The sequence below is a fragment of the Oncorhynchus nerka genome, linkage group LG12 (genome assembly GCF_034236695.1).
Source record: "Oncorhynchus nerka isolate Pitt River linkage group LG12, Oner_Uvic_2.0, whole genome shotgun sequence".
Taxonomy (NCBI): domain Eukaryota; kingdom Metazoa; phylum Chordata; class Actinopteri; order Salmoniformes; family Salmonidae; genus Oncorhynchus; species Oncorhynchus nerka.
Window position 1 is genome coordinate 51,840,708 of NC_088407.1, and position 14,165 is coordinate 51,854,872.

A 14,165-nucleotide genomic window follows, 5' to 3' on the forward strand; every position below is an offset into this window, starting at 1 on the left:
AGGTTTTTCTCCCGTATGAACTCTGTTGTGTATTTTTAATCCAGTTGATGTTTTGAAACTCTTTCCACAGTCAGATTCCACAGTCAGAGCAGGGGTAAGGGCTGTCTCCTGTATGTATACGCTTGTGTACATGCAGGCCTGATAAACCACTGAATCTCTTCCCACACTGGGAGCAGTGGTATGGCTTCTCTCCTGCTCATGTATTTCAGGAATGTTAAACATACAAATTTCTTCTCACGTTGAGAGCAGTTGATCGGTTTCTTGTCTTTGGTTTTCTGATGTTTGGCTTCTCCTGAGGCAGAGTGAGGGTTGGGTCTTTCATCTGTTGAAATGAGAGACTGGGGTAACACAATAGACAACAGCCACACATACCAACCAAACACTTGCACAGGATTTCAGCAAAAACCTGGGTTTATGAAATGGCTATGAATCCATTTGTAATTCCAGAATTGTGGCTGAATATTGTGGTATGTTGCATATTTGAAAATATCCTTAAAGTGCACAGAGCCAATGTTCCCTCTAAGCTGCGCGTAGCTCCCGGGACTGCAGCGCAGAAGAAATATCAGCCCGTGCAGAGAAGAACAAGATTGAACTTCCATTCAACTTTCTGGAGTTTACCCCTTAGTTAATGTTTCCCTTTACTGTGGGAATTGTGATCGAATCAACGCAATGTTAGCCACTTTCAATGCAACATACCGAAACAAAACTCGATGCAAGAGATTGTGTTGTAGGCAGAACGCATGGAGTAGGATTCTATTGCATTGAGACACACACCGGTGCGGCATAAGCGGAGCTGCAGAAGGCCTATATGCAAATAAACCATTTCCATATACGCATCTGTGCCGTTCATTTTGAACTGGACTGTGTTTACCACAGTAGCCTACTTGACCATTGTCTGAAACTAACTCAAAGCAGATACAGCCTGTGTTTCAATTAAACACACTGGAAGTTGCACAGAGTTTTCACAGCGTTCAAGTTTGCACTCAGCAGACCTGAAATTTGCTCAGTGCTGAAGAAATACAATCCCTGATGTCCATTGTTTTCCTGCAGTTTGTCAGGCTTACAGACAGCTTCTTGGGGGGAGGAAAGGAGTGCTGGACTCCACTGTTAGTCAGAACCCAGTTCGGCTTCTCTGGGCTCTGACTGGTCTTCTGTATCCTACAAAACACACCACTAGGCTACAGGCCACACTCATATAATATTTTTCAAAAAACAAGCATATTCCATGAATTGAAACTTTGACTTTTAGGTATAAGATATCTAAATGCATGATGATGTTTTGCATTTATTTAAAGATGTCTTATTGGCCCATTCTCTTCAGAGGACATTTTGTTTTTTTCCAGCCACTTTGTTACATAGATTATTCATACATTTCACACACATTGTACTTCTATACACAGTGTTACATGATAAAATTATTGTTGGATTTACACATTAAATAGATTCAGACATACGTTATACATGATCTGGTGTTTTCGGTCCTAACTGTTACAGTTCATGAGTTTTTAATCCCACCCCCTCAGCTTCTCTCAGCCCATCCCACCTATATCTGTAGACCACCCTCTCTTGATTTCCATGTGCCATGTATTTTAACTGTGCTGTCTTACATGAATTCTGAACCTTTTCCAATCTCAAAAGTATCCACATTCTAAATTAAAAGATAGCTTTATGTACCATCAACACCAAATGTTGACTGGGTTTATTTTGCCCAGGATGTAGAGTCTGGTTGGTTTATGAATAATAACCTGTATCTTCCTGTAGTCTGTCAGGATCACAGACAGCCTCTTGAGAGGGAAGGAGCGTTTGTCTTCTCTATCCTAAAAGAACAAACACACATCGTTACATTAAGATAGGAATATTGAAATAAAAATGTATTTGGTTCTCGGCTTAGGGTATAGTGGCAGGTTTAGGTATGATAGACTAGTTGGGATTATTTACTTTCGTGATCAAACCAGTCTCACTCATTGACGGATACATACACTCAATTGAATGCTTTAAAAGGTCCCTGGGATAAATGTGCCAATTCTGGTTGCATTAAGTCATTAACTATCTTTGCTAAGATGGGTAACTGTCAAATGTAGCATAAATATGGATTTAACCATTTTCACATAAGATAAATATAAAGATTAAAGAGTCTGGTCTCGGTTATCTGCAATTGCTACATTTCTGTCAGAATTTGATATATAAGCACTGATTATTGAAAAATATAACTGATAAATGCTTAGTGATAGAGGAAATTATGGTTGAAATTACTAATTATGTATACATTCCAATCAGAACTGACTAGTCCAAATGCTATAATGTACTGTACATGTGAATTTTCTCTCTTGCTCCCTTTCCCAATTGTATATAATGTAGTCAGGAGGTTAGTAACAATGAAGGTCTGTTCCTTAGTTCATTCAGTTGTACAAATCTCCAGGTGGTGGGAACGGGCCATCTCCAGATTGTCGGGAATGTTGATTTATGCTGACTGGCCTTGACTTCGTGCTGATAACGCGAGGGCTCAAGAGCTAGAGGGGCCCTCTGTTTGTGAAATGGAACGTTTGGAAAACGCTGACGTCATTTTCAGTTTATAACCTGTGGAAATGTGTGTAAGCATTTAGTACTCTCTGGAATTAAACGCTCTTACCTGGCTTTTAAGACTGGTCTCAATCTACTTCATGCATAATTAATGAATTTACAACTCATTAATGAATTAGAAATGAGTGCGAATTGGTTTTGGCAATAAAACATAAAGGAATTTAGAATTCCTCTATCATTAGTTCCACTGTGTAGCCTGAAATATATCTGCAAGCAGCAATGTACGGGGTTCACAACTTGACAAAGGACGAGATGAGTTGGATAACAAAGCAAGAACTATCATGTTCAGTACCGGTTAAAAGTTTACACACCTACCCATTCCAGGGTTCTTTTTTTTAAACAATTTTCTACATTGTCGAATAATAGTGAAGACATCAAAACTATGAAATGACACATGGAATCATGTACTTGTTGGCTGCTTTTGCCTGGTACTGTATCGTCCTTTATGTGCAATTAGTGAAAGCATTATAAGATTAAGTATTCTTTTAGCATTAGCATATGTGCCTCTGTAGGTACAGTGTGGCAATATTTGAATACAGTGAGGCAATATTTGAAATATTTAGCATTAGCGTTACATATGCACAGAATTAGTTAATAGTTTCCTTGTTTTTGAGATATCAATAACATATTTAGTGTGGTTCATCTTAGGGATGTCGGTGATAGCGATGACAAGTTGATAGGCACTGGAGTGAATTTAGTGGTTTAAATGGATACGTAAAATCGGATTATTTTTTCTTTCCCAAACTAAGTTAAGACGTGTACCATGGGCATACATTTTAAATGTGGTGTCATTTGGTCCTGTGGTTCATTAGAATAAGATTTTTTTACAAGTTTTTTTTTAGCATAAAAACATATGTGTTAACATGCATCTACTGGTATAGTGGCCATCAATGCATCAACAAGATTTTCTCAAACACTTTAGGGACTATTGTAATGAGTCCATGAGAAGATTTGATTCTTTTAAACAGCGTTATAGTCCAAAAAGAGAATTGTTAATAGTTTCCTTTTTTATGCCAAACTTAACATAGCGTCAAAGGCATTGCCATGATGAACTATGATAAACTGCATCTAATGTCTTTAATGAAGTGGCAGCTGCGTTCATATTGATCAAGGATGGGCAACTGATGGGGGTAGGGGCCACAAAAAAATTATTGTTACCTTTGGTATGGTCACATGAGATCGGTGGTTACTTAAGGCAAAAACAAAAGTAGGGTGGGTGGATGGATGTCTAACCCGAACCTCTAGCAACCCAAAGGCAGTTGCATTCATATAGATCAAGGATAGGCAACTTTGATGGGGGTGGGGGCCACGAAAAAAAATGTAACTCATGAGAGGCCGCAGGTCTGGGGCGGCAGGGTGGCCTAGTGGTTAGAGCGTTGGACTAGTAACCGAAAGGTTGCAAGATCGAATCCCCGAGCTGACAAGGTAAAAATCTGTCGTTCTACCCCTGAACAAGGCAGTTAAACCTATGGCTGGGGGTAGTATTGAGTAGCTTGGATGAATAAGGTGCCCAGAGTAAACTGCCTGCTACTCAGGCCCAGAAGCTAAAATATGCATATTATAAGTAGATTTGGATAAAAAACACTCTGAAGTTTCTAAAATTGTTTGAATGATGTCTGTGAGTATAACATAACTCATATGGCAGGCAAAAACCAGAGAAAGAATCCGACCAGGAAGTGGGAAATCTGAGGTTTGTAGGTTTGCCTATCCAATATACAGTGTATATGGGCTTCCAGTATACAGTGTCTAAGGCTTCCACTAGATGTCAACAGTCTTTAGAACCTTGTTTGATGCTTCTACTGTGAAAGAGGGAGGAATGAGAGCTGATTGAGTCAGGGGTCTGGCAGAGTGCCACGAGCTCACTCAGGCTCGCCCCCGTGAGAGTTAGCTGCATTTCTACAGACAAAGGAATTCTCGGATTGAAACATTATTTAAGATTTATGTTTAAAACATCCTAAAGATTGATTCTATACATCGTTTGACATGTTTCTACGAACTGTAATGGAATTTTTCTACTTTTCGTCTGGCCCACGCGTCATGAATTTGGATTTTGGAACTAAACGCGTGAACAAAAAGGAGGTATTTGGACATAAATTATGGACTTTATCGAACAAACCAAACATTTACTGTGGTACTGGGATTCCTGGGTGTGCATTATGATGAAGATCATCAAAGGTAAGTGAATATCTATAATGCTATTTCTGACTTCTGTTGACTCCAGAACATGGCGGGTACCTGTATGGCTTGTTTTTGTGTCTGAGCGCTATACTCAGATTATTGCATGGTGTGCTTTTTCCGTAAAGTTTTTAAAAAATCTGACACAGCGGTTGCATTAAACTTCTTATCTAAAGTTCCATGTAAAACACTTGTATCTTTTATCAATGTTTTATGAGTATTTCTGTAAATTGATTTGGCTCTCTGCAAAATCACTGGATGTTTTGGAATCAAAACATTACTGAACGTAACGCGCCAATGTAAACTGAGATTTTTGGATATGTCATGTATTGTCATGTTATGTCTTGTTCCTGTTCTTTCTCTTCACTTCGTTTCCCCCTGCTGGTCGTATTAGGTTACCTTCTCTTCCTTTCCTTCCCCCAGCTGTTCCTCATCTCCTCTAACTACCTCATTTACCCTCTCCCACCTGTTCCCTTTTTCCCTCTGATTAGGTCTCTATTTCTCTCTCTGTTTCTGCTTCTGTCTTTGTCAGATTCTCGTTTGCTTCACCCTTGTCCCGTCCTGTCGTAATCTGCCTCTTCATCAGATGCTACGTGTGATCAGGTACCTCTGTCCTCTACAACCCGCGCCTACCCGGAGAGACCAGCAGTCTGTTGCCGCTAACCCTGCTATTCTCCTCTGCTGCTATAAGGGGACTCTCCTGTAAAGATCAGAGGACTTTATGATTTATTTGTCGCCCTCTCTGCGGGTTGTCTATTTTGTCAATCGATACATCTGAAGAGGATCTATGTCTTCCCTGTGTTTTGACATTAAAAGACTCTGTTTCTGTTAAACCGCTTTTGGGTCCTCACTTACCTGCATAACAGAAGAATCTGACCAAGAATGGACCCAGCGACTTCGGATCCTCTCCACTCAGCCGTCGAGATCCAGGGAGCGATGCTAGGCAGACACGAGCAGGAATTGTCTGCTGCTCGACATGCCGTTGAGACCCTGGCCCGCCCAAGTCTCCGACCTCTCGAAACAGATTCACCATCTCCGCCTCGATCCACCGGCCACTTCCAGGGCTTCCGAATCTCCGGAGCCCAGAATTAATAACCCGCCGTGTTACTCTGGGGAGCCCACTGAATGCCGCTCATTCCTCACCCAGTGTGATATTGTGTTTTCTCTCCAGCCCAACACTTACTCCAGGGGCACAGCTCGTATCGCCTACGTCATATCTCTCCTTACTGGACGGGCTCGTGAGTGGGGCACTGCAATCTGGGAGGCGAGGGCTGAGTGTACTAACCAGTATCAGGACTTTAAGGAGGAGATGATACGGGTTTTTGATCGTTCTGTTTTTGGGGAAGAAGCTTCCAGGGTCCTGTCTTCCCTATGTCAAGGTAATCGATCCATAACAGATTACTCTATAGAGTTTCGCACTCTTGCTGCCTCCAGTGACTGGAACGAGCCGGCTTTGCTCGCTCGTTTTCTGGAGGGTCTCCGCGGAGGTAAAGGATGAGATTCTCTCCCGGGAGGTTCCTTCCAGCGTGGATTCCTTGATTGAACTCGCTATTCGCATAGAACGACGGGTGGATCTTCGTCACCGAGCTCGTGGAAGGGAGCTCGCGTTATCCGTTGCCCCCCTCTCCGCATCACTACCATCTTCCTCCACTGGCTCGGGTGCTGAGCCTATGCAGCTGGGGGGTATTCGCATCTCGACTAAGGAGAGGGAACGGAGAATCACCAACCGCCTCTGTCTCTATTGCGGTTCCGCTGGTCATTTTGTCACTTCATGTCCAGTAAAAGCCAGAGCTCATCAGTAAGCGGAGGGCTACTGGTGAGCGCTACTACTCAGGTCTCTCCTTCAAGATCCTGTACTACCTTGTCGGTCCATCTACGCTGGACCGGTTCGGCAGCTTCCTGCAGTGCCTTGATAGACTCTGGGGCGGAGGGCTGTTTTATGGACGAAGCCTGGGCTCGGGAACATGACATTCCTCTCAGACGGTTAGGGGAGCCCACGGCCTTGTTCGCTTTGGATGGTAGTCCTCTCCCCAGGATTCAGCGTGAAACGCTACCTTTAACCCTCACTGTCTCTGGTAATCATAGCGAAACCATTTCTTTTTTAATTTTTCGTTCACCTTTTACACCTGTTGTTTTGGGCCATCCCTGGCTAGTGTGTCATAATCCTTCTATTAATTGGTCTAGTAATTCTATCCTCTCCTGGAACGTCTCTTGTCATGTGAAGTGTTTAATGTCTGCTATCCCTCCTGTTTCCTCTGTCTCTTCTTCACAGGAGGAGCCTGGTGATTTGACGGGGGTGCCGGAGGAATATCACGATCTGCGCACGGTGTTCAGTCGGTCCAGGGCCACCTCTCTTCCTCCGCACCGGTCGTATGATTGTAGTATTGATCTCCTTCCGGGAACCACTCCCCCCCCCGGGGTAGACTATACTCTCTGTCGGCTCCCGAACGTAAGGCTCTCGAGGATTATTTGTCTGTAGCTCTCGACGCCGGTACCATAGTTCCCTCCTCCTCTCCCGCCGGAGCGGAGTTTTTTTTTGTTAAGAAGAAGGACGGGTCCCTGCGCCCCTGCATAGATTATCGAGGGCTGAATGACATAACTGTTAAGAATCGTTATCCGCTTCCCCTTATGTCTTCAGCCTTCGAGATCCTGCAGGGAGCCAGGTTTTTCACTAAGTTGGACCTTCGTAACGCTTACCATCTCGTGCGCATCAGGGAGGGGGACGAGTGGAAAACGGCGTTTAACACTCCGTTAGGGCACTTTGAATACCGTGTTCTGCCGTTCGGCCTCGCTAACGCTCCAGCTGTCTTTCAGGCATTAGTGAATGATGTCCTGAGAGACATGCTGAACATCTTTGTTTTCGTTTACCTTGACGATATCCTGATTTTTTTCACCGTCACTCCAGATTCATGTTCAGCACGTACGACGTGTCCTCCAGCGCCTTTTAGAGAATTGTCTTTATGTGAAGGCTGAGAAGTGCTCTTTTCATGCCTCCTCCGTCACATTTCTCGGTTCTGTTATTTCCGCTGAAGGCATTAAGATGGATCCCGCTAAGGTCCAAGCTGTCATCGATTGGCCCGTCCCTAAGTCACGCGTCGAGCTGCAGCGCTTTCTCGGCTTCGCGAATTTCTATCGTCGTTTCATCCGTAATTTCGGTCAGGTGGCAGCTCCTCTCACAGCCCTTACTTCTGTCAAGACGTGCTTTAAGTGGTCCGTTTCTGCCCAGGGAGCTTTTGATCTCCACAAGAAGCGTTTTACATCCGCACCTATCCTTGTTACACCTGACGTCTAGACAGTTCATTGTCGAGGTTGACGCGTCAGAGGTGGGCGTGGGAGCCATTCTTTCCCAGCGCTCCCGTTCTGACGACAAGGTTCACCCTTGCGCGTATTTTTCTCATCGCCTGTCGCCGTCGGAACGTAACTATGATGTGGGAAACCGCGAACTGCTCGCCATCCGCTTAGCCCTAGGTGAATGGCGACAGTGGTTGGAGGGGGCGACCGTTCCTTTTGTCGTTTGGACTGACCATAGGAACCTTGAGTACATCCGTTCTGCCAAACGACTTAATGCGCGTCAGGCTCGTTGGGCGCTGTTTTTCGCTCGTTTCGAGTTCGTAATTTCTTATCGTCCGGGCTCTAAGAACACCAAGCCTGATGCTTTATCCCGTCTCTTCAGTTCTTCAGTAGCCTCCACCGACCCCGAGGGATTCTCCCTGAGGGGCGTGTTGTCGGGTTGACTGTCTGGGGAATTGAGAGGCAGGTAAAGCAAGCACTCACTCACACTCCGTCGCCGCGCGCTTGTCCTAGGAACCTTCTTTTCGTTCCCGTTCCTACTCGTCTGGCCGTTCTTCAGTGGGCTCACTCTGCCAAGTTAGCCGGCCACCCCGGCGTTCGGGGTACGCTTGCTTCTATTCGCCAGCGTTTTTGGTGGCCCACTCAGGAGCGTGACACGCGTCGTTTTGTGGCTGCTTGTTCGGACTGCGCGCAGACTAAGTCCGGTAACTCCCCTCCTGCCGGCCGTCTCAGACCGCTTTCCATTCCCTCTCGACCGTGGTCTCACATCGCCTTAGACTTTATTACCGGACTGCCTTCGTCAGCGGGGAAGACTGTTATTCTAACGGTTGTCGATAGGTTCTCTAAGGCGGCTCATTTTATTCCCCTCGCTAAGCTTCCTTCTGCTAAAGAGACGGCACAAATCATCATTGAGAATGTTTTCAGAATTCATGGCCTTCCGTCAGACGTCGTTTCGGACAGGGGTCCGCAATTCACGTCTCAATTTTGGAGGGAGTTTTGCCGTTTGATTGGGGCTTCCGTCAGTCTCTCTTCCGGCTTTCACCCCCAGTCTAACGGTCAAGCAGAACGGGCCAATCAGACTATTGGTCGCATCTTACGCAGTCTTTCTTTTCGTAACCCTGCGTCTTGGGCAGAACAGCTCCCCTGGGCAGAATATGCTCACAACTCGCTTCCTTCGTCTGCGACCGGGCTATCTCCTTTTCAGAGTAGCCTCAGGTACCAGCCTCCTCTGTTCTCGTCTCAGCTCGCGTCCCCTCCGCTCAGGCTTTTGTCCAACGTTGTGAGCGCACCTGGAAGAGGGTCAGGTCTGCACTTTGCCGTTATAGGGCGCAGACTGTGAGAGCCGCTAATAAGCGTAGGACTAAGAGTCCTAGATATTGTCGCGGTCAGAGAGTATGGCTCTCCACTCAAAACCTTCCCCTTAAGACAGCTTCTCGCAAGTTGACCCCGCGGTTCATTGGTCCGTTCCGTATTTCTCAGGTCATTAATCCTGTCGCAGTGCGACTTCTTCTTCCGCGACATCTTCCTCGCGTCCACCCGGTCTTCCATGTCTCCTGTGTTAAGCCCTTTCTTCGCGCCCCCGTTCGTCTTCCCCCCCCCCCCCCCATCCTCCCATCAGTACCTAGTGGATTGGGAGGGGTACGGTCCTGAGGAAAGGAGTTGGGTTCCATCTCGGGACGTGCTGGACCGTTCGCTGATCGATGATTTCCTCCGTTGCCGCCAGGTTTCCTCCTCAAGTGCGCCAGGAGGCGCTCGGTGAGTGGGGGGGTACTGTCATGTTATGTCTTGTTCCTGTTCTTTCTCTTCACTTCGTTTCCCCCTGCTGGTCGTATTAGGTTACCTTCTCTTCCTTTCCTTCCCCAGCTGTTCCTCATCTCCTCTAACTACCTTGTTTACCCTCTCCCACCTGTTCCCTTTTTCCCTCTGATTAGGTCTCTATTTCTCTCTCTGTTTCTGCTTCTGTCTTTGTCAGATTCTCGTTTGCTTCACCCTTGTCCCGTCCTGTCGTAATCTGCCTCTTCATCAGATGCTACGTGTGATCAGGTACCTCTGTCCTCTACAACCCGCGCCTACCCGGAGAGACCAGCAGTCTGTTGCCGCTAACCCTGCTATTCTCCTCTGCTGCTAGAAGGGGACTCTCCTGTAAAGATCAGAGGACTTTATGATTTATTTGTCGCCCTCTCTGCGGGTTGTCTATTTTGTCAATCGATACATCTGAAGAGGATCTATGTCTTCCCTGTGTTTTGACATTAAAAGACTCTGTTTCTGTTAAACCGCTTTTGGGTCCTCACTCACCTGCATAACAGGATATAAATATGAACTTTATCAAACAAAACATATAGTGGAGCAAAAAAGTATTTAGTCAGCCACCAATTGTGCAAGTTCTCCTACTTAAAAAGATGAGAGAGGCCTGTAATTTTCATCATAGGTACACTTCAACTATGACAGACAATCTTTGGAGGGAGTTGAAAGTCCGTGTAGCCCAGCAACAGCCCCAAAACATCATTGCTCTAGAGGAGATGGATGCATGGAGGAATGGGCCAAAATACCAGCAACAGTGTGTGAAAACCTTGTGAAGACTTACAGAAAATGTTTGACCTCTGTCATTGCCAACAAAGGGTATATAACAAAGTATTGAGAAACTTTTGTTATTTACCAAATACTTATTTTCCACCATAATTTAAAAAATAAATTCATTAAAAATCCTACAATGTGATTTTCTGGAACTTTTTTTTTCTAATTTTGTCTGTCAAATACTTTTTTGCCCCACTGTAAATGCCATTTATATAAATCATACGTATTATTATCATACAATACTACACAATTCCCATTAAATGTTTACATGTATAATTAGTTTGTTGTAGGAAGGCTGTTTTTTAAATGTATTTGTCTTAGAAAAGAATGTTTTCAGTAAGTTTCTCTCTGCTTAACCCCATGCCTCACCCACACACATGCTCACATATACACACACAGACAGAGACAGAGCCTGATATTTCATTAAAAGGTCAATTACATTTTAAAACCCTTTATTTCCCCTTTATTAACATATTACTATTATTAAAAGTTACCATGCAATATTAAACTATACCTGTTAGTTTTTTTTACTAAACCTTTATAAATATCATACATATTATTATCACACATTACTACAAAATATATATTTTAAATGTATAATTACTTTCAATTGTTGGAAAGACAGATCTTTTCATGTCTTAGAAAAGAAGACCTCTGGAAGGGTTCTCTCTCTCTCATAACCTGACACCAGGCCTCACACACACACACCCCCCCCCAAGGGGGGCGAGAGACAGAGAGAGACAGCGATTTCATTGATTGACGGTAAATCATAATACACCTAGAATTGGTCTAGGAGCCATGTTTTCTGTAGTTTTCTGTGGTGTCATATGACAAGTCTAACACCTGCTTATACTCATTCATACCTACCCTGGAAATTACTTTTTCATATACACGATCCCTAAACAGCAGATCCATAAGTTCACTACAACATTGTCCCACTGTTTCACATTTTCTTTCAGTTCAAAAAGGTCACGACACATCAATCACCAGGACAGCTTTATTGCAAACACATGCGTTACCCAAAGCAGCTGCACTATCAGGTTACATAAGCACTCACTCGATAGCGTGAAAACATCTGGACAGGATGGAAATAGCATGAAAACTTCTGGACAGGATGGAAATAGCATGAGAACATCCAGACAGGATGTACATAAATGGGCATAACCACGTGACACATAAAATAGGTCATCAATCACTTTCGGACACATGTCGTCTATTGTATTCTCTCTAATGCTGCTATTAAAAACATTTATGGTGAAAGTTCTCTTCATGCGCTGCTTATGTATGCCAGTTAGGCTCTACACCCCTTGTAAAGCGGATTAATGTGTTACATTTTAAGAAGTTATTTGGCCACTTTAGTTGTGATACAAGCCTTATCAAAACATATAGGCCTATGGGCTAGGCTACATGAAGTGTGCGACTATGATTAGAAAAAGTTGCAAAATAAAATAGGCTTTGTTTCTTGGCTTACACTTGGCATCATTCCCAAGAGATAATCTACTGTGCATTCAGAACCCTTGACTTTTCACATTGTTACGTTACAGCCTTAATTTAAAATAGATTAAATAAATAAAACAGCAATCAACACACAATACCCCATAATGACAAAGTCAAAACAGGTTTAGAAATGTGTGCAAATGTATTAAAAATAAGAAATTCCTTATTCATATAGGTATTCAGACCCTTTGCTATGAGACTTGAAATTAAGCTCAGGTGCATCCTGTGTCCATTGATCAACCTTGAGATGTTTATACATGTAAGGGTTTTCTTCCTCTTCATCTGAAACAAACACCCACAAACAAACAGTGAAACCCAGGCTACCTAAGTATGATTCTCAATCAGAAACAACTAATGACACCTGCCTCTGATTGAGAACCATACTAGGCCGAAACATACAAATCCCAAAATCACAGAAAAAACAAACATAGACTGCCCACCCCAACTCACGCCCTGACCATACTAAATAATGACAAAACAACAGAAATAAAGGTCAGAACGTGACAATACAACTTAATTGGAGTCCACCTGTGGCAAATGCAGTTGGTGGGACATGATCTGGAAAGGCACACACCTGTCTATATAAGGTCCCTTAGTTGACAGTGCATGTCAGAGCAAAAACCAAACCATGAGATTGAAGGAATTGTCTATAGAGCTCCGAGACAGGATTGTGTCGAGGGCACAGATCTGGGGAAGGGTACCAAAAAAATGATTCGGCATTGAAGGTACCCAAGAACACCATAGCCTCCATCATTCTTTAATGGAAGAAGTTTGGAACCACCAAGACTCTTGCTAGAGCTGGCCATCCGACCAAACTGAGCAATCGGTGGAGAAAGGCCTTGGTCAGGGAGGTGACCAAGAACCCGATGGTCACTCTGACAGAGCTCTAGAGTTCCTCTGTGGCAATGGGAGAACATTCCAAAAGGACAACCATCTCTGCACCACTATACCAATCAGGCCTTTATGGTACAGTGGCCAGACGGAAGCCACTCCTCAGTAAAAGGCACATGACAGCCCGCTTGCAGTTTGCCAAAAGGCACCTAAAGACTTTGACCATGAGAAACAAGATTCTCTCGTCTGATGAAACCAAGATTAAACCCTTTGGCCTGAATGCCAAGCATCACATCTGGAGGAAACCTTGCACCATCCCTACAGTGAAGCATGGTGGTGGCAGCATCATGCTGTGGGGATGTTTTTCAGTGGCAGGGACTGGGAAACTCACCAGGATCGAGGCAAAGATGGGGCAAAGTACAAAGAGATCCTTGATGAAAACTTGCTCCAGGGCACTCAGGACCTCAGACTGGGGGCGAAGGTTCACCTTCCAACACGACAACGAACCTAAGCACACAGCCAAGACACACAGCCAACGCAGGAGCGTGCAAAGCTGTCATCAAGGCAAAGGATGGCTATTTGAAGAATCTCAAATATTAAATATATTTTGATTTAACACGTTTTTGGTTATTACATGATTCCGTATGTGTTATTTTGTAGTTTGGATGTCTTCACTATTATTCTACAATGTAGAAAATAGTAAATAATAAAGAAAAACCCTTGAATAAGTAGGTGTTCTAAGACTTTTGACCAGTACTGTATGTGTGAAATGTGTTTTGATTTAGAATGGACCATTATCATGCACCTGTCTGGAAACGGGGAAAAAAATACATGTCATCTATGCACTTAAATAACAAATGAAGGACCCTATTCCCGTGGTTCATTTTCATGCCAGCAAGGTAGGATATACTCATGTTTGCTTACCGCCCAAATAGGTCCACAGACGATGCAATCTCATCCACACTGCACACTGCCCTAACCCATCTGGACAAGAGGAATACCTATGTGAGAATGCTGTTCATCGACTACAGCTCGGCATTCAACACCATAGTACCCTCCAAGCTCGTCATCAAGCTCGAGACCCTGGGTCTCGACCCCGCCCTGTGCAACTGGGTACTGGACTTCCTGACGGGCCGCCCCCAGGTGGTGAGGGTAGGCAACAACATCTCCACCCCGCTGATCCTCAACACTGGGGCCCCACAAGGGTGCATTCTGAG